Source organism: Ictidomys tridecemlineatus, chromosome Y (assembly GCF_052094955.1).
Source record: "Ictidomys tridecemlineatus isolate mIctTri1 chromosome Y, mIctTri1.hap1, whole genome shotgun sequence".
NCBI classification, from domain to species: domain Eukaryota; kingdom Metazoa; phylum Chordata; class Mammalia; order Rodentia; family Sciuridae; genus Ictidomys; species Ictidomys tridecemlineatus.
In genome coordinates this window covers 24226714-24253823 of record NC_135494.1, presented here as the reverse complement: position 1 = coordinate 24253823, position 27110 = coordinate 24226714, and the positions used below count along the sequence as shown (strand labels likewise).

The 27110-nt window shown below is 47.8% G+C and overlaps 1 pseudogene across 1 annotated transcript in view; it reads right to left on the bottom strand.

Annotated features, from left to right (window-relative positions):
- The window catches only part of LOC144371895 (acyl-coenzyme A oxidase-like protein), a 275541-nt pseudogene that overhangs the window by 239795 nt on the left and 8636 nt on the right, over window positions 1–27110 (bottom strand). The window contains exons 2-8 of the transcript XR_013431978.1: window positions 20336–20419; window positions 13358–13444; window positions 12824–12922; window positions 8202–8316; window positions 7815–7901; window positions 6025–6097; window positions 2284–2419 (exon numbers count right to left, since the gene is read on the bottom strand). The product of XR_013431978.1 is annotated as an acyl-coenzyme A oxidase-like protein (transcript). The remainder of the gene's footprint in view (window positions 1–2283; window positions 2420–6024; window positions 6098–7814; window positions 7902–8201; window positions 8317–12823; window positions 12923–13357; window positions 13445–20335; window positions 20420–27110) is intronic.

Genomic DNA, 27110 nt, shown 5'->3' with positions numbered 1-27110 from the left:
TCCTTCCCTCTTTCTGGGCATCTTTGCAAAACATTTCAGAATGCCTTACCAAGGCCAGGATTGAAGGCATGTGTTTCATGGGAAAGCCATTTATTCCTTTCCCTCTGCCAACGCCTACCTTCCCAACAGCAGCAGCAGGAGCAACAACAACCAACGTGTCTCCATCAGCTCCAAGCTGTGGAGCATGCGTATGCATCCCTTTGTCCTGCCTCACCATCTTCCCAAGGCCCGCCTGAAGACAAGGACAGTGAGACTCAGAGAGGACCACTGACCTGCCCACAGCCCTGCTGCTGGTCACACGCAGGACGAGGCTGGAGCCCAGGGATCTCTGACTTCAGAGACTACGATTGTGATCATGACCATCCATTGCCAGAAACAAAGCACGCACGTCAAATACCCAACGAGGAATCAGTCTGCACATGGCTCTTGGGGTGGACAGGTGCTGACCCCTGATAATGTCCAGAGGAACAGAGAACAAGAACCTCACCTGCCTGTGATCTCAATGACTTAAAGCTGAGGCAGAAGGATGGCAAGTTCCAGGCCAGCGTGGGCAACTTAGCGAGACTTTGTCTTAAAATAAAAAATAAAAAAAGGGGCTGGGGCTGAGGCTCAGAGGTAGAGCGCTCACCTAGCATGTGTGAGGTACTGGGTTTGGTCCTCAGCAACACATAAGAATAAAATAAAGATACTGTGTCCACCTATAACTAAAAAAACAAATATTTAAAAAAATTTAAAAGGACTGGGGATGTAACTCAGCAATAGAGCACCCCTGGGTTCAATCCCCAGGACCACAAAAATAAAACACAGAATCACCCCTTGGTCTCCTCTCCCGGAGCTATCCCCGTCGCACTGCGCCAGATCTGATGACATAGAGAACCAAGACTCTCCTGGAAGGTCGCCCCCTGCCCTGCCCTCACTGCCCACACCATAGGCCACGTGACCCCACACGGAGCTCAGGGAACCACCAGGCTTCTGGCAGCAGGAGCACCCTCACACTGTCACCCATTCCACACCTGTCGGGCACAGGGTCTCCCAGCAGCCTCTGCGGCCACCACCAGCAAGCATGCATCTGTCCTGTGTCCGTACTCTCCTCAGGATGCTCAGGGTGTGCTCTGGGGGCTGCAGGGGTGCTGGGGACAACTTCAGAAAGCCCGGGTCAGGCTCTTCCTCCGTCTCCTCTTTGATGCCACCCTGGACTCCTCTGCCTTCTCTCCTTCCCTCTTTCCTGAGCATGGCTGAAAGCATTTCTGTTACTTTCTATTACAGACCTGAAGAACCAGTTTCCCTTGGGTCTTGGACGCCTCCTTGTGAGGCTTTCCCGGGGCCTCGTTTGTCTGATGGTTCCTGACAGGGGACTTTAGAACACCCAGCTGAGCCCACTGCAAGAGCCACTGCAAAACAAGCACAGGAATGGGCGCCACGGGAGGGCGCCATGGGAGGGGGCCACAGGAGGGCGCCGGGCTGCAGGCCGTCCTAGCATGTGCGCTTCCACCATTCAATGGCAGGAGGAGCACTGCTTGGGAAGCTGGGGCGGGGCAGGCGAAGGAGAAGCGAATGAAGAGAGATTGTCTGCAGTTCAGACATGTGTGACTGAAGTCAGGCCTGGAATTACAGGAATGTCACTCCTCTGGAGGGAAAGCTGGATTGAAGACACAAAGGCATATTCCTGCAGAACCTGTCTTCCTTGCAGCTTCACTAGGCTCAGGGGAGGTCACAGCGGGCTTTCCCTCACGCGAAGACGGAAGGGCCTGCAGAACACAGAAGTGTAGGCCCATGCGGAGGAGAGAAAGAACCTTCCAGAACTTTTCTCTCCTGCTGCTCTCTCCAAATCAATACATAGGAATACGGGGGAGGAAAGGCAGAGATGGCTTCTGGAGATCTGGCCTCATGGACTCCAACACGTGACAGGGACTGTCCCCAAGAGCCCCTTAGATCCACACGCCCCACGAACTCAGCTAAGACACCCTGACCTTCACCTGCAGGAAACTGAAACAGGTGTGTTCGTCCTGAACAACCCAGTCTCCTTGGGTCAGCTTCTGTGGCTCTGTGGCCACACTGCCCAGGCTCCATCCACCATGATTAGCAGCTCAGGATGGATGGGACACTGTCTTGAGAAGGACACAAAAACGTGACCTGTGTGGCCAACTGACTCCCTATAGAGTGTGACCAGTCATCCCGGCTACATGACACCACTGGGGCTCAGGAAGCTCCGCTCCTGACACTGTTACGCATCCCCCAGAATAAGCAGAGAATGAACAGTGAGGTCCATTAAAAAGAATCAACTACCTTCATGGTGCTCAGAGCTTGGAAAGTCACTGCCAATCTCGAAGGGGTCAGCGCGGCCAACATGGCATTAAATCTCACACTCTTGTTCTTAATAGGTGAGTGGTACTGCCCATCTGGGGCCATGGAACCAAACCTGTGGGAAGGAGGAGAGCAGAATGGACAAGAAAGGTGGGTTAACAAAAGAAGAAGGCTTGGCAGCTCTAGAGGTGCAGTTGGGTGACTCCCTTATGCCCAGGAAGTGCACCGATTTGCATGAGAACTTCCCTCATGAGAACAAGAGCAGAGTAAGCTTGGGGTGAGGGGGCGGGCCTTTTCAGGAGGTTCGTGAAAGGCTGGACTCATAGGACAATCATGCATAATAGCCCCAAAGAGGAAACAACCCAAGTGTCCATCAGCTGCTGAAAGGACAAGCAAAATATGGTGTAGACATACCACTAAATATTTGGGGTCATAAAAAGAAATTGAGCACTGACACATGCTACAATATAGGTGAAGCTTGAAAAAATCCAGACACAAAGACCCCACATTATATGAGTCCATCTGTGTGAATCCCCACCTCTGAGGGACTCCCAGGAGAGTCTGAGAAAGGCTGACCATGGAGACAAGGGCAGGTTTTCAGCCACCACCAACCTGCAGCCCAGCAATGGCCCCTGAGAAAAAGAGGCATGATACCACCATCATTTAACCATACCAGAGACTGCGTGTACAACCTGGCCCACTTTTTTAGGAGATATAATTCACACCCCATAAAATTCATTCCTTTAAAGTGTTCAACAGAGTATTCACAAAGCTGTACAACCAGCACTACTATCCAGTTCCAAAACATTTTATCCCCAGAAAAGAAACATCATACCAATAGCAGTCAGTCTCCAAACTCTCCACCTTTCAGTCCCTGGTATCCCTTAATCGACTTTATATCTCTCTGGAGTTGCTTATTCTCAAGATTTCACATAAACAGACTCATATAACATGCGGTTTCTGTGTCTGGCTTCTTAGCATGTTTCCAAGGTTTATCTATGTTGTAGCATGTATCAGTCCTTCATTGTTTTTTATGGCTGCACAATATTTCATTGTGAGCATTTATCAGATTTGGTTTATCCATTCAGAAATTGATGGATATGTGGGTTATTTCCACTTTGGGGCTATTATGAATAATGATGTTATGAATGTTTGTGTACACATCTATTTTTTTAGTATCATGTTAACAATGTTTTTATACATATGTAAGGATAGAACTGCTGGGTCATCTGATAACTGTGAAACTACTGAGGAGCTGCCAAATGATTTTTCCAAACCTATGACAAAACATTACATCACTGCCAGTCAGGCATGATGGTTTTGCTTCCCCGCATCCTCACCAACACTTAGTGTCATCTGTCTCTTTTACCATAGCCATCCTAGTGCTGTGGATGGTATTTCATCATGATTTTGATTCACATTCTTCTGATGACAATGATGTTGAGCATTTTTCCATTATTAGTACTTTATATGCATTTTTTGGAGAAATGTCTTTTCAGATGTTTGCATGCTTTTTAATTGGGTTATTTGTCATTCTATTATTTAATTATAATAGTTATTTTTATATTCTGTATACTATGTCCTAATGAAATATTTTACAAATATTTTCCCCTATTCTCTAGATTGTTTTCTGCTTTCTTCATAGTGCACTTTGATATACAAGAGTCTTTTTTAAAAAAATTTTAATGAAGTCTAATTTATTTTTTAATTTTTAATAAATTTATTTATTTATTGTTTGGTGAGCTATCCTTCCAGTGTCATTCCCCTGAACCAAGATCACAAAAATTCACACCTGTGATCTCTTTTAAGAGTTGTGTAGTTTTAACTCTTACATTTAGGTATGTGACCATTTTGAGTCAACTTCTGGATATGGTGTGAGGTAGGGCTTCAACTCATGCTTTTGCATCTGGTATCCAGTTGTACCAGTACCAGTTGCTGAAGACTTTTCTCTCCTCATTAAATAGTTTTGGCACCCTACGTGAATATTAATTGGCCATAAATGTGAGGAAATATTTTAAGACTCTTTCTTCCATTGTTCAAAATACCAGTCTTGATGACAATGGCACTGTACTGTTTTCCCATCATAAGTGAGTCCTCCTATTTTTGACTGATCAATATTGTTTTGACTATTCTGGACTTCTTATATTTTCTTACGAATTTTAGAATCAATTTTTCAATTCCTGCAAAACAAATCTGGGATTTTGATAGGGATTGTACTGATTCCATACATCTATTTACTGGCCCACTTTTTAACAAGTGATAAACCAAGAACCCAAATGTGGGTCTCCTCCTCAAAACTCAAACTCTTGCCACACGCTGTCTGATAGCATTTAGGGGCATTTTAAATACCTATAAAATTATGTTAAATTCAAATATTGCTTATCAAAGAAAGACTATAAATCCTCATATCTTCTACAAATACTGTAGCTCATGATCATTTTTCTTTCTTGTGAAGTTAGCCTTTCTGATCTCTAAGACACTGCCCGGCCTCTGGAGGATGGGCCAAGCCACCAAGATCTCATCAGAGTGGTGGGACACAGGGATCTTCCCTCCTCCCCGTCCTCCAATGTGGGGTGGTGCTGACAGGGGCCTGGAGATGTACGGACACCTCCTGGGGATGCTGGTGGTCCTTAGACCTGCTGTCATGGGCACTGGTGGCCCCTGAGAGGATCTGGGGGTCTTAGGTATCCACCAGTATAACTGCAATGATTCTTTAGTTGTCTCCATTCTATTTCCTCCCAGTTCATGGCAGAGAGCAAACAAAATTTGCTTCTTCTAAGTTTGTTTCCCACACAATTTTCTTAAACTTTTGGCATCTACTACCATATTTATCTGCAGACAAGAACTAGCAGGCAGCAAAAAGGAGTAAAGTGTTCAAGGAAAATCCACAGGCAGCCAGGGAGACAGCTGCTTATCCACACACCGACTGTTGGCTTTGTCAGAGACCCAAATATGAGGGTGGCTCAGGACTTTCATAGGATAAGGAAAATTCTGCTGAGAAAGTTAAAAGTAATTGGTGCTTCCAGCCTCTGGGGGTGGAGGAAGCATCATTAACCAACCCCTGAACCTTCATCCCTAGAATGCACCTGAGAAAGCAGCCTTCAGCTCACTGTTGAATTCACCTTGACCTCACTGTGAGGTACTGGGAAGTCAGCACCTTGAACTCATCTCTCCAGGAAGCAGTGGTCTTAACAGCCTCCCAAGCGGAAGGACAATGCCTGAACGCTCACAACCCACAAAGGATGGGACAGCAACAATCAGTGCACGAAGGGGGGAATGGAACAATCTAAGTGCCCAACAATAAGGGATTCGATGACAAAACTTACAGACCATTTATTTAACAGACTGCATAGTGTTGTTAAAAATGATAATGCCTAAGTGTGTTTATTGTTACATTAAAATATTTGTAAAATAATGTTAAATGGAAATTATAAGTCTTAAAAAAAGACAGCATCCTCATTTGGTAAAAATTTCATTTGGTAAAATCTGACATATCTCTCTAGATCTGTTGACGTGTTAGAAAGTCCAGAGAGACACATTGGAGTGTGACAATCATTGTATCTGGGCAACAGCAAGTTGGATCATTTTCATTTATTTCTATTTGTTTCTTTGCCTTTTCCAGTGAGTGATCGATAGCTTGTCAGGGAGGCTGGGGGAAGACAGGCCTCGCTTGGGAGAAAAGCAAGCATCTGCAGAGTTGCTGAGAAGAAAACCACTCACTTATCCAGCAGGTTCTCCCTGGGTACCCGAACCTTGTTGAAGATTAAGATCCCGTTATCCACACCGTGCAGACCTGGAGAACAGAAATGAACGCAGCTGCAGGGAATTCAGGCATCAGCCATGTTGGCCCTGCCCTTTCCCAAGCCTTTGCTCTAGAAGTGTTGATGCTCTGGGTTGGGGCTGAGGGGTGAGGATGTGGTCTGTCTGTCTGTCTCCTGAGCCCACTCAGCCCACTCCCCCGCAAGTACAGAGGACAGTGAGTGTGCTCTTCCTTCTGCGCAGCCTGCCAGCTCCGAGGCTTAGGCTGCGGGCAGGTCCCCACCAGAACCTTCCAGAAGTAACCGTGGTTCTCAAAGGGAGAGTTCTAGGCAAGGAAAGGACAGGAAGGCAAGATGGCGGGCCAGCTTGCTCTCCCAGGAGAGCAGAACCACAGGGCTCCTGCCTCCAGGGCCTCATCTTCAGCGTGCAGGGGGAACTGATGAAAGCAAATGCCACAAGACAAGGAAAATGGCCACAAGGACACGGGAGGGGGGCAGTGTCCTACAGTCTGCCAGACCTACTTCCTAATGGCACCTGTGGTCAGACGCTAGGGTCTATGTGTTGCTCAAAAAAAAATCTTAGGGAGATTTAATCCAGAGGCAAAAATGCCTTCTTTCATAAAAGATTTTATTCGAACCTCACCCCTTGACAAGGACACGGTACATTTTGGAGCTTACAAGGAAACCAGGCTGACCTTCCGCAGTTGCCAGTGTTTTCAATGTCTGGAGAGACCTTTTAAGAGCTCGGCCCACTCTCTGCTCTCTGCAACACATGATGCACAAGGTCCTTTCCAGGGGCCAGGGCCAGCCAGGGCCCAGTCACCCAGCAAACCCAACCTAGCAAACCCACCTGCAGCCCAGCCCTGCCTCTGTGGGAATGGTTAGTTTTGCTCCCTTGGAGATGAAACTCTGTCCTTCCCCCAGGGATGTCCTTCTCCCTCTTCTCTCCCCACTCTCTTCTCTTGTTTTTTTTTTTTCACTCTCATACTCCTTTCTTTTTTAAAATTTTTTAGTTGTAGGTGAACACAATACTTTTACTTTATTAGTTCATTTTTACATGGTGCCGATATTGAACCAGTGCCTCACACATGCTAGGCAAGCACTCTACCACTGAGCCACAACCAAGCCCCTCACACTTCTTTCTTTGGCTTTGGCTGGTCCTTGGCCAAAGATGGCCATGGCCGCAGTGTGGTCTCACTGAGTGTTAAGGTTGAACTGTGCTCCCCCATCCATATTATGAAGCCCTAAGCCCTATAAACGTGACCTTAGTGGAGAGAGTTCATACAGAGGCAACCAGGTTAAAAAGAGGTCAACAGGGTGGCCCTAATGTAAACAGTGGTGTCCTTATAAGAAGGGGAAATTCGGAGACAGGCACATGCACAGGGATGTTAGCATGAAGATGATCATTTCCCAGCCAAGGAGAATCCTGGGTCAGACCCTTCCCTCACTGCCCTTGATCTTAGGCCTCTGGTCTCTAGGACCGTGAGATGCTAAATTGCTGGCGCTGAAGCCCCTGCTTAGCCTTAGCAGACTAATGCTCTGTGCCAGTCTCAGACGTCATCAAGGGCCTGTGGGCATGAACACCACAGTGGGCTAAGGGGGAGAGAGAGAGAGCACAGAGCCTGCCCTCCGAGTGCCCAAGTCTAAAAGGGACAGAGAAGATGGACAGTGTCCAGTAGCTGACTTGCTACTAGGAAATTCAAGAAGCTGGGAGGGATGAGGCTGGTTTGGTCTGCCTTCTCTGGGACTCACCTTCCTTGTGCATCATATCAATAGCTGTCACTCCTGGGTACAAGCCTCCATTCTCATCCCGGATGGGAACGATGAAACAGTGGGGCCCTGAGGGAGGCAACAGAGACCCTTAGGAAACTCCCAAAAGATGTGAGTAAAGTTTGACGCACTTCCTGGGATGGGATGAAATTCTTTTGATCCCAGAATTCCTTTAGTTCTGCACTGTGCACTGCATGCAGAAGGGAATAACATCAGAACATAAGGATAAATTCATCATCATTTCCACTCAGGAGATGATGTTGGTCCTGAAGATAGAAACAGCCCTGCAAAGTGGTGTTCCATGTAAAGTACTCACTGGGAAAGAGAGACAGTACAGCAAATCCTCTGGCTCCCATGTCAGTGACAAACCTTGTGAACTTCCGTTGATGATGAGCTGGGCAAAGACGGCTGCGTAGTTCCCACACATGGCGTTCCCGATGTACATCTTCTGGGCGTTTTCACACGGTGTGTGGATTACGAACTCCTGCAGAGAGAGAGAGGAAGCCACGGAGTGTTCCCTCACATGGCCCATTTTAGCTCCTGGGCTCAACACAGAGAACACTATGACAACAGACCCACTCGGACACTTCCACCTGGTGAAGCCAAGGCCATCAGCTGTGCCAGCGCTCAGACTCAGCAAGGTGAGTTTTCAGGGCATGACCCCCCCAGCACAGCAAGTGCCCAGGTTTTATCCCTCACCCTTCCTGATCTCTCTTTCTGATACCATCAAGCCGAGCCTGCCTGGTTTTAAAGTATGGTTTATCCTTCCTCAGTGATCAGTGTCTCTCTCTCTCTAGACTACTTCCTACTGAGGTTTTAACTTTTGAATAAAATAATCCAACACCCCACCTGGGAGGTCCCGATGAAAGAAGGAAACATCCAATGATCGGGGCCCTGGATGGGTTGTTCCAAGCCCCACATCTGCGTGTTTCATCTTGTCCTATCCCTTCTGGGCAAGGCTCTTGGTTCTCTGCCCTCTACTGTTCACAGGCCTGGGCTGTCTCTGCATCCCTGGCATGGGCCTTTGTTTGAACAGCACCTAACCAGCTAACCGGAGGCCAACACTGTGCCTGGGTGCAGACCAGATACACAGGCAACCTTGACCTAGTCCCTCCATTGCTTAGAATAGCAGCCTGAACAATTTTATTTTTATGAAAAAGAAATCATTAAAACCTTTGGATAGATGGGTCCAGAACCTGCTCAGCCATTTTTCTGGCCTATGAATAACATAAGCAAATGTTGCCCAAAAGCTTCTCACACCCAAGACCTTAAAACAGAAGCACCCATCAACGGGTCTCTCTCCACATCATGAGGAAAAGGATCTTAGAACATGCCATGCAGTCTGCCACCATGACCTGGCCACGATTCTAGCACCAGTGTCACTGGGACGAGGCAGGGAGGAAACGCAGGCATTTTGTTTTCAACTTCTGCACAGAACTCAGTCTTCTGTTTCCAACTCTGGAAACCTGAACAGGGATCCCCGTGGAAATGCCGCCCTTCGCCCCTGGCCTTCCCCAGCCTTGCTCGCCACATGGGTCACCTTCCAATCTCTCGCCAAGGAGAGAGCCACACTGTCAGCTTTGGGCACAGAGCTCCTGCAATGGGTCAGGGAGCCCAGGGGAAGTGACAGAGGGGGAAACTGCACATATAATTGGAGCTGACAATACTGAAGAGGACTAAACTAAACTGACAAGTTATTGATCACGCAAAGATGATCTCAGATTTCAGATTATTAAGTATATAGACTGCACTTTGCCTCAGGCCAAGAAACACAGTCTTGAGGCCTAAGAAAACACTCTCTGACATCGGTTTGTACGGGGAAACTTCTAACATGTGCAAGAGCTTTTCAGAAACATAAATGGACAAGCTGAGTCTTTTCAAGAAAAGTCTCTGGAGGCTGCCCTTGTCTTATCTGGCCAGCCAGGAGTCCTCACAAAGAAGAGGTGCAAGGCCGGGTGCAGTGGGAAGATTGGCAAAGCAACCTGTGTGGTGGGGGTACCTGCCCGTGGGGGAGTAAGGGAAGGAGCAGAGGAAACCCTGGCCTGGCAGAGAAGGTCTGGTGGGACGGGGAAGAGGGCAGGAGGCCACCGTCCCCATAAACATCTGGCACACCCCGGGAAGGAGGTTTGTCACTTCTGGCAAGATGCTTAATGTGGAAAATTTACATCAGCCAAAATGCTGGCGTTAAAACTGGGTCTAAATAACACACACCATGTGTGCCGGTTGCTAGTGTAACTATTTGTTGAAGGCCAGCAAAATGGCCAAGCACTAAAAATATAAAAAATAAAAAATAAATAACTGCTTTGGTCAGAGAGCTCATAACCTCATTTATTTTTGCCAGTAAAAATAAAATTCTCTCTTACCTCTTAACTGTCCATACCACTAGCCCATCCACACACACCCCCAAAAAACTAAATAAATAAATAAACAAACAGAAGAACCAACTCATAGGAGTGAGTTACCAGAACATGAGACCTTCCCTGGTCCTGGAGGGAGGGAGGCTCCTGGCGTGGCCTGGCATTTCAGAAGGGAAACGAAGGAGGAACGAGACCCAAAGAAGGGCGAAAGCCACCCTCTGCCACACCAGCTGCCAGTGGGGTGCGTCTGAGACGGGCTGTACTCTTCCCTTGGAGATGAGCGCACACCAGAATCTCCACGTCATAACTGCGACTCCAAAATTCCCCTGTCACAAAGTGGCAGCTGCTGAAGTCACCAGGTAGCAAGGTCATTTATGCTGCGTTGGGAAAATGGGACCAATGCAGGAAATTGTTTTTTTTGGGAAAAAATAATTGTAAAGAGAAACAAATAAATAACAATTGTGGGTGGTTTTCCTCCCCCATTAATGACAGCAAGGTGACCTGGATACTGCTACTTGGGGAAGGAAGAAATTGGCCAAAACCAAAAAGATGTAGGTCAGTGAGCCGTCACCAGCAGAAGCCACACTGTGAAGCGCAGTCCAGCCAGCATCTGAGACTCTCTTGTTAACTGCATGACCCTAGTCAGTTCCTGAAGCCCCCTGAGCCTCAGTTTCCCCATCTGTGAGACAGGGACAACACTACCTTTCTATATGATTGTAGGACATTCGACACAATGAGACACAGAGTGCTTAGAGTCACCTTAGCACATGCATGCTCCATGGACGGGAGCCTCTGAACGTCATGACTGAGGGACGGGTGCTGGACAGAACACAGAGCACCCTGCAGAGGCAGCTGGACACAGCACTGCAAAGCCAGGTGCTCTCTGAATAGCAGCACTCGCTCCTGCTCTTCCCATGACCTTGGACATCACTGGCTACTGCAAAGAATGAACTTCAGGGGGAGGGAAAGCAGAGCACCCTCCATACAGCTATCGCCTGGATATCATCCTACATGGTGGCCACTTCCAAGCAGCACTTGTGGGCCAGGCACTGTGGTGCACACCTGTCATCTCAGGGGCTTGGGAGGCTGAGGCAGGAGGATCACAAGTTCATGGCCAGCCTCAGCAACTTAGCAAGGCCCTAAGCAACTTAGTGAGACCCTGTCCCTAAATAAGAAATAAAACAGGCTGTGGATGTTCAATCCCCAGCACCAAACCAAAACAAAAGAGGAGAACCAAGTAGCATTTGTGGTCAAGAAAACTCTGCAGACAAAAGTCCAGGTTCAGAAAGACATGCTTAGGGAAAAAAGGAACAGGCTGAGAGATGGACACCTGTGCCACGCCCACACTGTGCTCACACACAGGCCTACACACGCAGGTTTACAAAGGCTCACTTGTAGAAAGAACTTCAAGATGTAATGCTCCCTTCAAGTAGTCCTTCAGGATACCCAATATCAAATAAGAAACTATAAAAATGGGTGAAATAAGTAAATAGTTGTTTTCTTTATTCAGGGGGAGCAGTTGCTAAAGAGGGGGCCTCTACAAAGTGGGGACTCACACTGCAGGCTGTGACCCAGGATGGAGACACAGATTGATCAGATTGATATAGAGAGTCTTCACCAAAATATTCATTTCACTATTAAGAAGAAAAGGGAAAGACAGAATAACAAAAAAAAAAAAAAAAAAACAATAAAGGGAGAGGAGAAACAAGCAGAAGGGAAAATATCAGAGTTCTTCACATTCAGTAAAAGTAGAGAAAGACTGTTTTGTGCAGCCTCCTGTGGCCACAGGTGACCATGAGAACATTGCTTGATACAGTTGGCCCTCCAAATCCTTGGGTTCTACCGACTCTGGCTTGAAAATATTTTTAATTGTGTCTATTCTGAACATCCATGGACATTTTTCTTACTACTGTTCCCTAAGCAATGCATTTTAGCAACTCTGCACAACATTTGCATGGTATTAGGTATCATGAGTACCCTAGGGATGACTCAAACTACACGGGAACATGTGCATGGGTTCTCCGCAATACCATTTCTCTAAGGGACTCGAGCATCCATGGATTTGGGCATCCACGGGGGTTCCTGGACCCCTCACAGGCACTGAGAACCACTGTGCCATCCTGGAGGACTTGACTCCTGGTAAGGAAGCCCGGCACTGAGGATGCTCCAGCATTAGAGAGTAGCAAACACACACGGCTCTGAGCGTCCTCCACCTGAAGCTGCTGGGAAGGGCAGAGAAGCTGTAGGGCTGTCCCTGTGGAGCTGTTCCACAGGGTAGCCGGTGAGTGCGAGCGAGGTGCGTGGTGTCGCATGGCATCAGGCTCAGGGAGGCTGAGCTTGTGTCCACCTCCACCTAAACACATAGACGCTTGTTCTGAATCCGAGTTCCTCAGCCACAGAGCAGGGTCCCAAGTGTGACGAGTCTCCATGCCCTTCCCTTAGCTACCTGGCAAGCTCTCTGTGCAAGGTCTGTCTCCTGCAGAGGCCCCCCAACTCCACAGACTCAGTCCTGTGTCCTCAGGCCTGCCCAGTTCACCCATCCGACGACTCTGCAGAACTAGTCTCTTCACACCATAAAGTTGGGCTCAGGTCACCCGCTGCCCTGAACCATGGAACATGGTACAGACTCTTCACCTGAGCCACAAGGTCAAAGGTGGCCTCCGTCTGGATCCCTCTCACATTGCTCCCGTGGCCCCTCTCGGTCATTGCAAACATCCCGGTGTATTGTTGCTCCTGCAGTTCAGCAGATGTGAGAAGGTGACTAGCTGGTCAGAGCCTCAGCTGCAGACCTCAGACCATCAGAATGTTGGTGACAAAGGGAGAGGTAATGACACCTAACGTGAGCTTACCAAGATGGCAGAATCAGCACAGTATTTAAGATAAGAGTGCAGGGGTGGTAACACAGAGGCAGAGCACTTGCCAAACGTGTAAGGCACTGGGTTCAATTCTCAGCATTGCATATAAATAAATAAAATAAAGGTCTATTGACAACTAAAAATTTATTTTTTAAAAAAGAAGATACTCTTGAAATTCCCATTTGGAACAAGAATTTTGCTGACCCAAATGTTCTTTTATTTTCTTTTTCTTAAGACACTCACACATCCCTAACTACTATAGATATTGGAGGCTCTTCATAGAAGAAGCTCCCTGCTCAGGTGCACGCCATACCTTGAGTGGCTGCAGCCATTGAGTGACATGTCTGGGGCTTCCAATATTCCTCACAGCACCACCAAATAGCCAATAAATGATTCCACACTAGAAACAAGGAAAATGCAAAGCATTGTTAGCAAGGGTAGGCAGTTTAATGACAATCAAACCCACTAGGCAAACTCCATCCCAGGAACCTTGAACTTGACCTAGATCCCACAGGAGAGTAGTCTCCGTGCCCTTCCCCTTCACTGCCTGGCAAGCTCCAGTGGCTCTCTGCCTGTGGGTCCCTCTCTTAGAAAGGCTGCCTGCCGCAGTCTGGCTGGGCACAAAATCACGAGCCACTCAAGAAGGAACAAACTTTATTTTTTGAAACTGCCGCTAATGCCCCGTATGCGCCCAGGAAGATTGCCGACCACTCACTCGGTGTTCTCCCGGAACCCCAGAGGAAGTTCCTCCCCCGGAATTCCCTCCTACTGCACTTCCCCAACCAATGGGAACTCTCCAGGAGTCTGTAGCAGGCCCAGGTGAACAGCAGGAGTCCAATATCCATATGAATGCAAATATTAACATAATCATATCATCTCAATGGCTAGCTGGGTCACCTTTTAACCAAAAATGCCATGCATCATATCACTTGGCTGTGGCTCTTAGCAGCTGCCCCCCAACTCTACAGAGACTCAATTCTCCTTCTCAGGGCAGCCTGGTTCACCCCATCAGAAGGTGGTCACCCTTCTGAAGGTGTTTCCTGGGAAACCAGCATCTGGTATGTAGAAAAGTATCTGGAGCAATGACGCCAGATGTTGACCACCATCTGCAGAGGTGAGCCCTGCCACAAGATGTCAGCAAACAGGCTGATGGGAGAGCGAGTCAACAGAGCAAGTCAACAGCTTGGGACAAGTCAGCCTGGGCTCTGCTCCAGTTTAGTACTCAGTGCTGTGAAATCTAGATGAGTGATGTGGAGCCTGATGTGACAAATGGAGCTCACACACGCAAGCTCCCTGAGGCTCACAACACTGTGACAGACACATCCCCATGTCCACCTCACAGAGGAGGATGCAGAGGGTCAGAGCGGGAAGCTGCAGTTCAAACGGAAGCCGCCTAATGCCTAGTAGGGCTTCATAATGTCGCCATGACCTGGCCTCAGCACTGTCATAAGGAGTGCCTTCAGTGACAGCCAATGCCAGGCACCTGGCCTAGTCTTCATGAGCCCTGGAAAAGTGCTGCTGACAAGGAAGAGGAGGGGGAGAAAAGAGGGGAAAGAGGGAAGGAGGGGGAAGAAGAGGCTTGTGCAGCAGGACCACTTGGAGGGAGCTGGCTGCTGACTGCAAGGACAGAGGACTCAGGGGCACAGACGCTGGCTGGCCCGAGGGTCAGCATTCTGGCCCCTCCTAGCCACATGCCCCAGTGATCCTCTAGGGGGCCCTTCTCCCCTGGAATAAATCCAAATGGTTTGTGGGTGATGCTGACCCCGTCCCCAGCTTTAGGAAGAGTCTGTAGCTCAGGACTGGCTGATGGTGGATCATGCCCCTGGCAATAAGGATGGCCTCAGGGATGGCCCTATGACCTGGATGGGTCCATCCAAGGTTCCCCTGGGGGAAAGGAGATGTTACCTGGAGGGTCAGAGTCCTGGTGCTGCTGGTGGCCAGGTTGCCATGAGCTGGCCAACACACAGGGGATGAGGAGAGGGAGGAGGTGGCCCAGAGGTCCCGCGCACCCCGCCTGAAGCCAGCTGCCCCCAGGGCCCAGCAAGGCCCTCTTTGTTCAGGCAAGTCTAGAGTGGGCATTAGTCTGGGATCCTTGGCACCTGGATGAGCTGCCTGCAGCCCACAAACATGGGCAGCCTGGATGAACACCATCAGCTCTATGACAATGACACTAATCTCAGCTCTATGGGATGTGACTTCATCAACTCTAAGCCAACACCAGCTAAAACACTCTTGACACTGGGACAGCAAACTTCACAAATCCCATTCGATGTAGAAAGTGCCCTTCATCTGGAGAACCCCAGTGTCCTGGGAAGAGGCTTACTGCCCTGGCCGCTCAACACACTTCCCTACAGGATCACGGAGGGTACTCGGCATGACCCTGCTGTTGCCAGCTTAGGGAAATGACATCAAGGGTTGCGTGTATTTTTCCCTAAGCCATCTTAGAAGTAAAGTTTTACAAAATATATTTTACTCAAACAACAAGAAATTTAATCTTCCACCCCTAAATCTGGATGGTAGCTGACACAGTTTTCACAGTGTTATTCCTCTTCTAGGTTTAATCCTTCCTCGTCTTGAGGAAGGAGAATCACAGTGTTGCCGCTGCATGTTGAAAGCTTCCATTCTCTAGCTATAGGAGGAGCCCCGGCTGTCAGTTTTCAGAGAACAACACCAGTAAACAGAGGAGGCATCTGAGAGACCCCATCCACACTATGGATCTGAGTGTGGGGTTCTCCTTCACAAAAGGTACATTCTGTGAATGGCGGGCAACCAGACCAAGCTTGGATCCCCTGGTGGGGTCTAAAAGGTGATTCCTGCATCCCAGCCTCCCGCAGGAGCTGTGGGGGAGGGGAGAGGCATGGCCAGCCAGCTGAGCCAGTAGGAAGGTGGCAGCGGGTCTCTAGGGAGAGAACCAGAGGGATCAAGACAGACACAGGAGACAAAGCTGAGGGCAGTGTTTGGTGGGAATAGGAAAGACAGGACTCTGGGAGATCTCTGGTCTTAAGCCAGAGTCACCAGGGGGTGGAGGCCCACCAACTGCAGTGGGCGGCTTAGAGGAGGAGCCTGGAGGAGCTGGGAGGAGATTTTGAGGCCGGCATCCATCCAAAGTGCCCCTAAGTGGAAGTGTGTCCGCGCTGCCATCACCGCCTGGTGTCCTGCCCCAGCAGACCTCAAGGGACAGGATGCTGAGAGGTGCATCTCCTCTGAGAGAGACTGGGGCAAGCAATAGCAAGGAGATTAAGAGGTGCCTAACGAAGGCCCTAGTCCCCACATGTGCCCAGAGGGCCTGTTCAGAATGCTCCCACTCGGTCCTCTCAAACCTGGAGAAGGAAAGGACTCTGCATCTGGTGCCGGGGGTTGGGGGATGACCACAGAGTGTCCAGCAAGGGCTGGCAGGAGCCTCTGAAGGACACAGTGGAGCCACCTAAGCACTGAGAGCTGCAGGAGGACATGACCAAGAGGCCAAGGGGTGGGCCTAGCAGGCCTCTGACCCCCAGGTGGGGACCAGAAGGAAACTGGGACCAGTCAGAGCAGAGACACGTGTGGGTTCCTCCTCAGTCCAATCACAGAGTTCCTCCCAGGACCACTGCTGGGGAGGCTGCCAGCCACATCTCAGGGGTCACAGTCCCCACCATTCATCAAGCTCCTGTGACAGGCCAGCCTGGTAGCATTATTGATTTAGATTTGTACGAAGCCTGTGGATGGGCCACAGCGGCACCATCTTTACAGAAGGACAGCTAAGGTACATGCACAGTAGGAAGGCCTGGACCATGACCAGCAATTCCTAGACACAGGGCGTGCACCCTTGTTGTCTGGCTGCTCCCTTGCCACAGGGAGCCCTGGAGGTCCATCATATGCTCAGGAAGCTTGCCGTGCCAGGGCTGTGACAGACCAGGCCCCTCCTACCCAGCATCATGACAGCGGGTCTCCTGGAGGGCCTCTGGAGCCTTCGGGGACTTTTCGTCTCATGTGGGATGCACTGAAGCACAGAAAATAGCTTTTGAGACAACAGTGACCCCAGAAAGGATAATGTTTGGACCAAATTATGTGCCCCCAAATTCCTATTTTGGATCGTTGCCCTCAGTGCTATGGTACTTGGGGCCTTAGTGATAGACAAAGTCTAACCCTCTCGGGGGCTAGTGCCCATGTGAGAAGAGGAAGAGAGACCAGAGCCTGTCTCCTCATCATGCACACACAGAAGGAGAAGGGCACCCTGCGCACCACAAGAGCCCTCACCAGGACACGCCATGCAGCAGCCTGGTCTTGGGCTTTCCAAAAATGTGGAAAAACATGTCTTGTGGCTTAAGCCCTGGTTCATGGCACCTTGTTAGGGCAGCCCAGCAGACTGATAGAGAGCTCGGGGATGGAGAGTAGAGAGCAGAGGAGAGCCGACGTGCAGCCAGGGAGGAAGCATTAGGCTCCTTCGGGCCTCGGAGGCCCCGGGTACATCCACGTGTTTGGTGGAGGGCCATGGAGCGGCTCCTGAGCTGGCACGGGGAATGCAGAGCCCCCCGTGAAGACAGCCATTGTCCCTGGCACCTCTCTGGCCTTCCTAGCCCGTTGCTCTGGGTGGCTCTGAGCCAGCCCCAGCCCTGCCAGCACTGGGATGCGTGAGCAGAACTGTGTTTGTCCAGAGTGCTCAGGGCAACACAGAGCCTCTGCAGGAACACAGACTGGACGAGGCCCAGCTCCAGGAGTGCAGATGACTTTTGTGAGTTGATGGTGACACCAGGTTGACAGCCAGCTCGTATGAAAAGCAAGGGCTGCCAGCTGCTCTTGGGCTGGTGGGAACCCCTGATCCACCCAGAGCTCACAAAAGCTGTTCCCAGCCCAGTACAGGCCCTCCTGGGCAAGCTCTCTGCCACCTGCAGGAACAGAACAGAGCCTCTGCTTCCAGGCCAGACTCAGGGCAGGGTGCACAGGTTTCTCCCACTATCTAGGACTCCAAGTTCAGGAAGCAATCTCCCACAGTGACTGATGTGTGGGGAATCAGTGGAGTTGATAGTAATTATTGCTAACTAAGTCATCTTTATGGTGATAAAATACTGTAAAGCTTTTAGCCACTTTTAGTGTACAGTTCAGTGACATTGAGTCCCTTCGCAATGCTGTGCAACCATTACATTTCCAGAACTTCTCATCATCCCAGAAGGAAACTCTGGACCCAAACAGCAGTAACTCCCCAGCTTCGAGGTCCATGTCACTTCATCTCCCTCCATCATGGCATTCCCTTCCCACACCCAGGATTATGGGGAAGTTTATCCTATCATTTCATCACTAAATGTTTTTTATGCATCTGTAAAAGATAAAGACTTTTTAAAAACAGCTCTAAAACCATTATCCCTCCTAAAAATATCACACAGGTCCTCTGACATCACCTGAAGTGCACTCCTCAAACTTTCCCAGCTGACGCGTGCTATTCCTTTGCAGTTTGCCGCTTGAGCCAGGATCTAAGCAGGGGCCACAGGCAGCCCTTTGTTGCAAGGTCTCAGGTCTGACCCCTGCTCATTCCAATACTCCCTGTACAACTCTGTCCCTGTGCTCACTGCAAGACCATAAGGGGGTCGGGAGGGGTAGTGGGGTGGGTAGCACAGGAACCCCCAGGATGGGACCATGAGCCTGGACTGGGATCCTCAGCATTTTTGAGAGGAGGAGCTGTTTGTTGTCTCTTGGTCAACTGCCCTTCTCTCTGAAAGCCACAGCCGTTCCATCCAGGAGGGAAGAATCACAGGGAGGCCAGCCTCTCCCCAAAAGGGCTGATGGTGGACCCCTCCCCACAGATCAGCATGCACAGATTTCTTTGTTTTCCATTCTCACCCCTAGAAAATGCCCATGTGGAACTGAAATAACCGCCATCTTGGACTTACCACCACGCAACCTGGCTTCCTGCCCCATCATCTATCTTCGGGTTCTTTGTCAGGAGACAAATCTTTCCCCTGGAGACAAAAGGACCAGGTGTCTGGACAAGGGAATTTGTTTTCAGACCCAACAGTGGCCAGAGGGGAAAGGTGGGGCCATGGGATTAAGCCTGGAATTAAGCCTCTGTTGGGATTCAGGGAGCCACGCAGGGCTACGGAGGTCCCTCTACCTGAGCTAGTCCATTCACCACCCTTGGTGAGCTCCTCACAAAGCAGTGAGATGTCATTTTTTGGCCATGGGATTGGCAAAAAAGGAGAAGCCTGAGGATTCCAGGTGTGGGGAGGATGTGGACCCTGGGATTGGAGTGTATGCTCTTGACAGGGCTGAGTTGATGCAATAATACTGACATGGCCTCTAGTGTCAGGCATTCCTCTAACTAGCAAGTCCAAGCCTAGTTAAATAGCTAAAGGAAGCCTGTGCCAATGTTCAACGCCAGACATGCACAAAAGTATTCACAGTGGCATTTTTCACATTAGCAAATTCCTGCAAGCAACATGAGAAAGTGAATGGATAAGTGCTATGATATATTCATGCAAAGGAATATTATGTAGCAGTAAAAATGAACAAACTACCCTCTCTATGTCATTCCCCCAGTGATTAAACTAAAAGATGGAGAACAGATTTGTTGTGGCTAAAGGTCAGCGGTGAGGTAGGGGATGGATACAGCTATGAAGGGGTAGCACCACCAAGATTCTTTGTAATGATGAGAAAGCTCTATAGATTGATTGCAGAGTGGTTACAGAATCTATTTATGGTGTCAAGTTGCATAGAACTACACACAAGGTTGAGTTGATGCAATAATACTGACATGGCCTCTAGTGTCAGGCATTCCTGACACTAGTGGTTACTGAATCTATTTATGGTGTCAAGTTGCATAGAACTACACACACACACACACACACACACACACACACACAGACTTACACACACACAAATGTGTATGTGAAAACTAAGGTCTGTATCCTCATTAAACAGAATTGTACCAATGTCAATTTACCAGTTTTATGTTTGTATTATGGCTAACCAGATGTCACCATTGGGGGAGATGGGTTTCACATGATCGACTAATTTTATGACTTTCTATAAATATTATAATTTCAAAATACAGTTTTAATTTTCAAAATAAAATATTTAATTTTTTTTTTTTTACTTAAGAAGAACAGTGAGTTGCAACATTGGGATGGACTTTAGCGATGATACCTAAGTGAAGAGAGAAAATCACAAAAGGTGATGAGACTGTTTTCATAAAATTAAGATCCATGAAAATAACTCATTGCTACAACCAGGATAAAGCGATAGGAAAAGAAAAGCAGAGGAAACCACATTGGGTGCGCTGGCTAAAGGGGAAGGCAGGCTGCTGGGCCTGAGAGCTCACCTTCACACTGGTGGCCAGGTCGGCTGTGGAGAGCACCTTCCCGATGACGAGGCCCCGACTGACAAAATTCTTCGTCTTCTCTGCCTGCAAACATGATAGAACCAATGTCAAGGTTTCCTTGTAGTTTGACCTTGAAATCCCCATTATTATAATATGTGCATGTTACATTGGGGGAGGGGGTGCGTTCTGGGGATTGAACTCGGGGGCCCTCCATCACTGAGACACATCCCCAGCCCAATTCTGTGTTTTGTTTAGAGGCAGAGTCTCACTGAGTTGCTTAGCATCTTGATGTTGCTGAGGCTGGCTTTGAACTCAGGCTCTTCCTGCCTCCACCTCCCAAGGCTCTGGGACTACTGGCCTGTGCCACCGCACCTGGCCTGCATGTTACTTTTGCAATAAAACACAATAAAAGTCATTGTTTAAGAAGCAACCCCACACTCCACTGCAGCAAACGTTTTCCTCTTGTTTCCATGGAGCCATTAGTTTCTGAGAACAAGTATGTAGGGCTCACACACTCTTTTCTTTCATAGAAGCAAGTCCACTGCGCCTGCACTGGTAACAGACACCCCTTACTTGGGCTTTGCTTGGGCTTTGCTTAGCCTTAGCCAGGCTCAGCCCTGGCCTGGCCTGCCAGAGTTCCCTCAGCAGAGCAGGCACCCCAGGATGCACACCCAGGTGACTATGTCCATATGGAAACAGAGGACTGAAAAGGCTGGGGAACATTCTGGACTAAGGTAAAGCAATATTCTTTGCTTTCCTAACCAGAGGCCATTTCTGGGCTTTGAGGCATTAAAACCATGAGGTCCTGGTCCCGCTTCACTGCCCTCTTCTCTTGCACAGTGGGTGAGCTTGCTCCTCTGCCAGCAGGAAATGAGAGGGGCCAAGCCCCCATTGCTGGTACATTTTAACAATTCAGAGGCAACCAGCACTTCCTGAGAAGGGGGAGACGCCATGAATGGACAAACTCTAACTGCCCATTGTTGGAATGAATGCCCTTTGTCCTCATTGACTAGTCCCTCTGAGACCCAGCCACAACACCATACCTGTGTGTATGTACGTCTACTATAGTCATGCACATGTGTGCATACACATATGTTGTGCATCCACATTTATATAAGCATGCATGCCTACCTGTGCGTGTGTTGTAAACATGTACACCTATGTATGTGTGTGCCTGTGGAGACAACTGTGAATGTGTGTGTCTGTTCCTGGGTGTGCACACGTGCCTGTGTGCACAGTGACTCTCTACTATCAGGATAACAGCCAGCCTCCCTGGATGGCTTTGTCTCCACATTGGCATAAGCTCTCTCCCTAAATGCACTCTATATTTCCCCTCCCGTTGGTTTTTATGTTTCTCTCAAGCGTTATTAATTTTATCAAACAGCAACTGTCAAGATTTATGACTCTTATCATGGCTCTGACCCAATGCATCTTGTATTGATTATTTCCTAAAATAACTCCAGGCTGCAGCATATACCACTGCATGATTCCAGCTCGGGCTCACACTGGAGATTCGGTTACTAGTAAATAATACAAAATAACCATTGCAGATATCTGCATATTTCTCAGAGGGCCCAAGTATCCTTTGTTGCACAGATCCTTATGGCAGTCCTAACCCCAGGTAGGAGATGGAAAAGGTCAGGCTCAAGGAAGCAAGTGACTTGTCTAACTAGTGGCACCTGGCAGGTGACAGAGCCAGGATCAGAAACCAGACTGACCAGGTTCCTCATCCAGATTCCTCCCCACCCCTCACTGTCCTCATCATTAAGTACTCCAGGTGGCTGGGCTTCCTCACAAATCAACTCCAATTTTGCACCACCAACCCTGTACCCAGAGAGCACCTAAGGTCAACCTGCTGGGTGTCCTAGATAACTTCCTGAGAGTCGTCCTCTGCAGCGGACTTTCCTTTGCCTTAAGCCACCTACTCTGCTCAAACTTAAACCCTCAGGAGTGTCTAAGTCTCTCAGAATTGACTGTCTAAGTCTCTCAGAATTGCCAACAGTTCACAGTTTTCTTCATATTTCATTCTCTTAATGTATACTGTCAATTGTCGAAGTATAATTTTGTCATCAGTGGTATTCAAAACTGTGGTCATTTTTACTCACCAGTATGAAATAAATTGCAAACACATTTGCTGAAGAATCAGCCCAAACTTGGCCATCTTTGAGCATCATAAATTGTTTATGCTGATTACTTCCCTTCCCCGGTCTCCACACGAGATGGCCACCTGTGCTATTGGACCTGATGGGAAATGCCAACAGGAGTTGACTGTTAATTCTGTGATGTTGACCTAAGCGTGCATTTGGACTGGTCCATTTTCAAGAAGTCAAACCAGAGTTCCAAACCCGAGACTAGGCTTCATTTGACAGACTGCCTGACTGGTATAGATTTTTTAAATCTTCTCCATACATAATTTCTCTCTTTTCTTCTTTCATTTCTGATTGGCTAGTTGTTCATAATTAAAGAATGTTCAATATTGACAAGTTTCTCTCTCATTGAACTGGCACCACTAACTGAATTACTTATACTTGTCATAATCAATCAATAATCAACATGTTTTTGTCTGCATCCATTCTTGCAGCATTTCTTTTATATCAATGCTGCCTTCATTTACACTTGCTACATTCAGTCCAAACCAATATCCATGTCATCGTGTAAATTGGTAGCAATTTTAAATGATAATAATTCTATAAATATATGGGTAGACTACTCAAGCTTATATTTCATCCGAAATTACAGCCCATGCTATTTATACTTTTGCTTAATAAATTCAGACTCGAACAGAAGGAAGATCAAGTTTTTCCTTAAGTACTGCTCTTCAGAGCACTCAATGTAGCAGAACTCTGTGATTTAGTATTCTGTTACAAAATCTGCAAAAATTTTGGTTTTCTAAACCCCCAGAGTCCCTAAAAGACATATATACTTCCTCAGTGAAAACCAATGTGATTCGGAACTGGTTGGGTGTGGTGATCTGAGCTGCCTTCCTCTGATGTCAGAAGTCCCCGTGGATCCCTTTGCACTGGGTGGGCAGCCTGGGTTAAGTGCCCAGCCAAGAGTCCTGAGCAGAGTTTTCTTATCTTCATTTTCTAATATGAGTCTCCAAACTGGCGTACTTGCTTCTCCTAATTTCTGTTTCAATTTTTAGTTATAGCTTTAGTCTTACTGAATCTATGTCCTTTGTGAGAATGATCCTCAAATGATTTTATAAAGAGGAAAAAGAGTAAAATGCACAGATTAGTGGGTTTCAGGATTCACGGGAGGCTCTTGCTTTCTGAGCTCATCATCTCTAACCCTCCACAAGATTCTAAGCCTCGTCTCCCCATGGCCATCTTGTGCCTGGACTATTATAACAGCCTCCCAGCTGGACTCTGCCCCCACCCTGCCCCAAATATCAGGCACTAGGATCTTTCATTATTGTTGTTGTTGTTGTTATTGTAAAATTTTCATCTAGATACAAGCCTTGCTAAATAAATAAACTGCTGATATTTTTCCTATATTGCAGTTGTCTTTTTATTTCTTTAATGATTTCTTTTGATGGGTATCAGCTTTTAATTCTTAATGAAAGTCAATTTGTTACTTTTTGGCTTGTGCATATTTGATGTTTTTCACAGAAGGATTCTTCTCTAATGGACCTAGCCTGTCCTAAAGTCACAATGACATTTTCCTTTGTTCTTCTACAAATATTGTAATTTTGGAATTTGTGCTTAGGCAGATAATACACCCCAAGTACTATTGTGTATAGTGTGAGGAAGGGATAAAGGGTATCTTTCTGCTACATTTTTTCTATATGCTTAACTAGTTGTTCCAATATCATTTATTACAAAGACATTTCTTACCCCATAGAGACATTAGTTACCCCATAAACTAATCATAAATATTTGAGTTACTTTCAAGGACTCTCCATGTCTGTTCCCTTGATCTCTTTGTCTATCCAAATCAATACCATATACTTTTGAGTCTCTTTGTATTAGGTTTTGAAATCATGTAATGAGAGTCTTCCAACTTTGTCCTGTGTCAGAATTAGTTCAAATATCCTAGGTCCTTTGCATTTTCACAGGTTGTTGGAAAAATTTGTAAATTCTGATGATGGCATTATAGTCATTTTAAAATCAGCATCATGGTGTGTCTCTTTCCTCCCTCCATCCTCCATGATGAAAATCTCCACTGACCTCATTTGCCATTGCAAGAAATCTAAGCCTGTCAGCGTGGCCTCCACATCTGGCCCTTGTCCCCTGGTGGATTCTGAGCGTCACAGGTAGAGTGTCTCCATGCACAGAGTTCTGGGAGCATTTGGAAGCAAAGGCAGTAGCCATGTTCTTCTCCTGAGGGGCTTGTGACTATTCCAGGAAAACCCAGTACAAGACTAGTAAGAGGTGGCGTTCCTGTGGCTCTGTCTAAGGGTCCTTTTCATTTTGTAACAACATTTGGAAAATGCTATATGTCAGCATTCTGACATATAGCATTTTCCAAATTCTCATCTCAAATTTAATATCTCTTTTCTTAGCAACATATGCTTCCTACCAAATACCTAACTACTTGGGAAACTTTTCTAATTATTAGTGTAATCACAGGATTGATTTGAAAAGCATATAAAGTCATTATTATATTGACAGCATCTAATAGTGAATATATCCTATTGACATGACCAGTTTGATGTGTGAGTTTAGTTTTCTGTTAGTGTGAAACCTACAGCATTTTCCATTAATTTTAATGCCATGAGAAAATGTTGTCTCAGTTATTATTTCCCTTTGTGAAATATGAATTATGGCTATTTAAGAACTGTTTGGTCAGGCGATGTCACCAGGAGTCACCCAGCACTCATATGTGCCCAAGCACAGTCTGAACATTCACTTGTGACATGCCTTCACGCCTCTCCTCAGCACTTCAAGGTAAATGCTGTCAGCCTCCACAATTCACAGAGGAAGAAACTGAGAACTGGAGAAGTGAGAAATGTGCCTCAGGCCACAGCCTCTCAGTGAAGGAGCCAGACATGAGCCCTTGTCCAACTGATTCCCAAATCAGAAACCTGAAACCATCACAAAATGGTGAGAAAATTATTCTGTGACCACTCCATTTGGGTGAGAAAACAGATTGCATATGCAATCCTGCTACCAGTTACATTTGGTGTGTGTGTGTGTGTGTGTGTGTGTGTGTGTGTGTGTGTGTGTGCCTATATGTAGTTTTGACTTTCCTATAGTGAACAGGTATCACCTTGATAATGAGGAATTTTTCAGCATTTCTCCCAGTGAGGGTTTGCTAATCTTGGTATTGTGTCCATCTGTAACTGACATTTCTCCAAATCTCATGGCATCAGTGGGAGGCAGAGAAACAGACTTGGTAACAGGTAAGAACCAAGCTGGTTCCATTGCCAGGAACTGGGGGAAATAGCACTGAAGTGCTTCAGGGCCGGAGGCCCAGGACTCGTACCTGGTTCTCTATGCCTGATTCTCCCTGCCTGTTCAGTGGCCCTGGTGGGAGGTTCTCAGGTCAGGGGCCCGTGCCCAAGCTTTATCCTTTGGCAGGGAGGGAGCCACTGGGAACCACCAATGGTATCCACATGCCATGTTTGGATGGCCATAAATGACAACACCTTGTCCTCACCCTTGAAGTCAGACTGGCCTCTCCCCAGGTACCATGATTAGGGCAACCTCCTCCATCACACACACGAGGTCACCACTGAGCTCTGAGCAGCCTGCTGTGCTCAGTGTCCACCTGACTGGCCTCGCTAGGCTATCTTTGACCCTTCCTTGGCCATCACCCTGTGGCTGATTTGTACCAGGCCTGGCCCAGCAAATCCTAGACCCTTGGAAACAGGGATGGTCTCCTATTTATCTCAAGTTGGAGGCCTCTGCTCTTTCTGCACCTCAACAGAAGGCCAGGCGGGGTAGATCTTGGCCACCCAGGTCTGCGCAGATCTGGTTGGAATCCTGCCCTGCTCCCTTGCTCTTTAGCTCTTGCTCTTGAGCTACTTCTCTCTCTAGGCATTACCTGGGCCTGGAAACTGGAGGGTCACATTTACTTGTGAATTTACCAGGGGATTTAGTGGGATACTGGGTGCCAAATGCCTGCCAGCCCTGTTTTACTTCTCTGGCTCCTTCCCAGTCTCCTCTCTGGTCCTTCTCACCACCAGACAAGCTCAGTCCTCGAGCCTCCTCTCCTCCATCACCACACACGCCTTGGGGACCCACCCAGCCTCACAGCTCTAACTCACCTCTATGCCCTTGACCTCCCACGCTCCTCAAGCTGTTTGTTGGTCACATCCCAGGGCTAACTCCTGACTTAACCTCAGATCTGCTTGGATGGCTGGGCACAAATAACCGGGAGGTCACCAGCCACTTGTAGGTTCAAACAGGAACTAACTTTATTCGAGAGCTCAACGGGAACTCAACGGGGATTCTGTGAGAACTCAATGGGAACTCTGCGAGAACTCAAAAGTAGCGGGCACACCAGGTAGCAGGAACAGCCTTATTGCCGGACAGCAGAGGTTTATATACACAACTGAATACACAGCTTGTTTCAATTTAGCATCATCAGTTACAGCAATCAATCGTTATCTTAATAATTATACACAGCTTAACTTAATTATCATCATCTTAATGGCTTGCTGGCGCTACCCCTCAACCACTCCTTCTGGCAAAATGCCAGGCACCATCTTGACTTGGTTGTGGCTCTCAACAGATGGCCCCACTTTGGTGGACAATACCCTGTCCTTCTAGTTGCTCAGACAAAACACCACGGAACCAATGTGCTGTTCTTCTCTCCCACTCTCTCACAT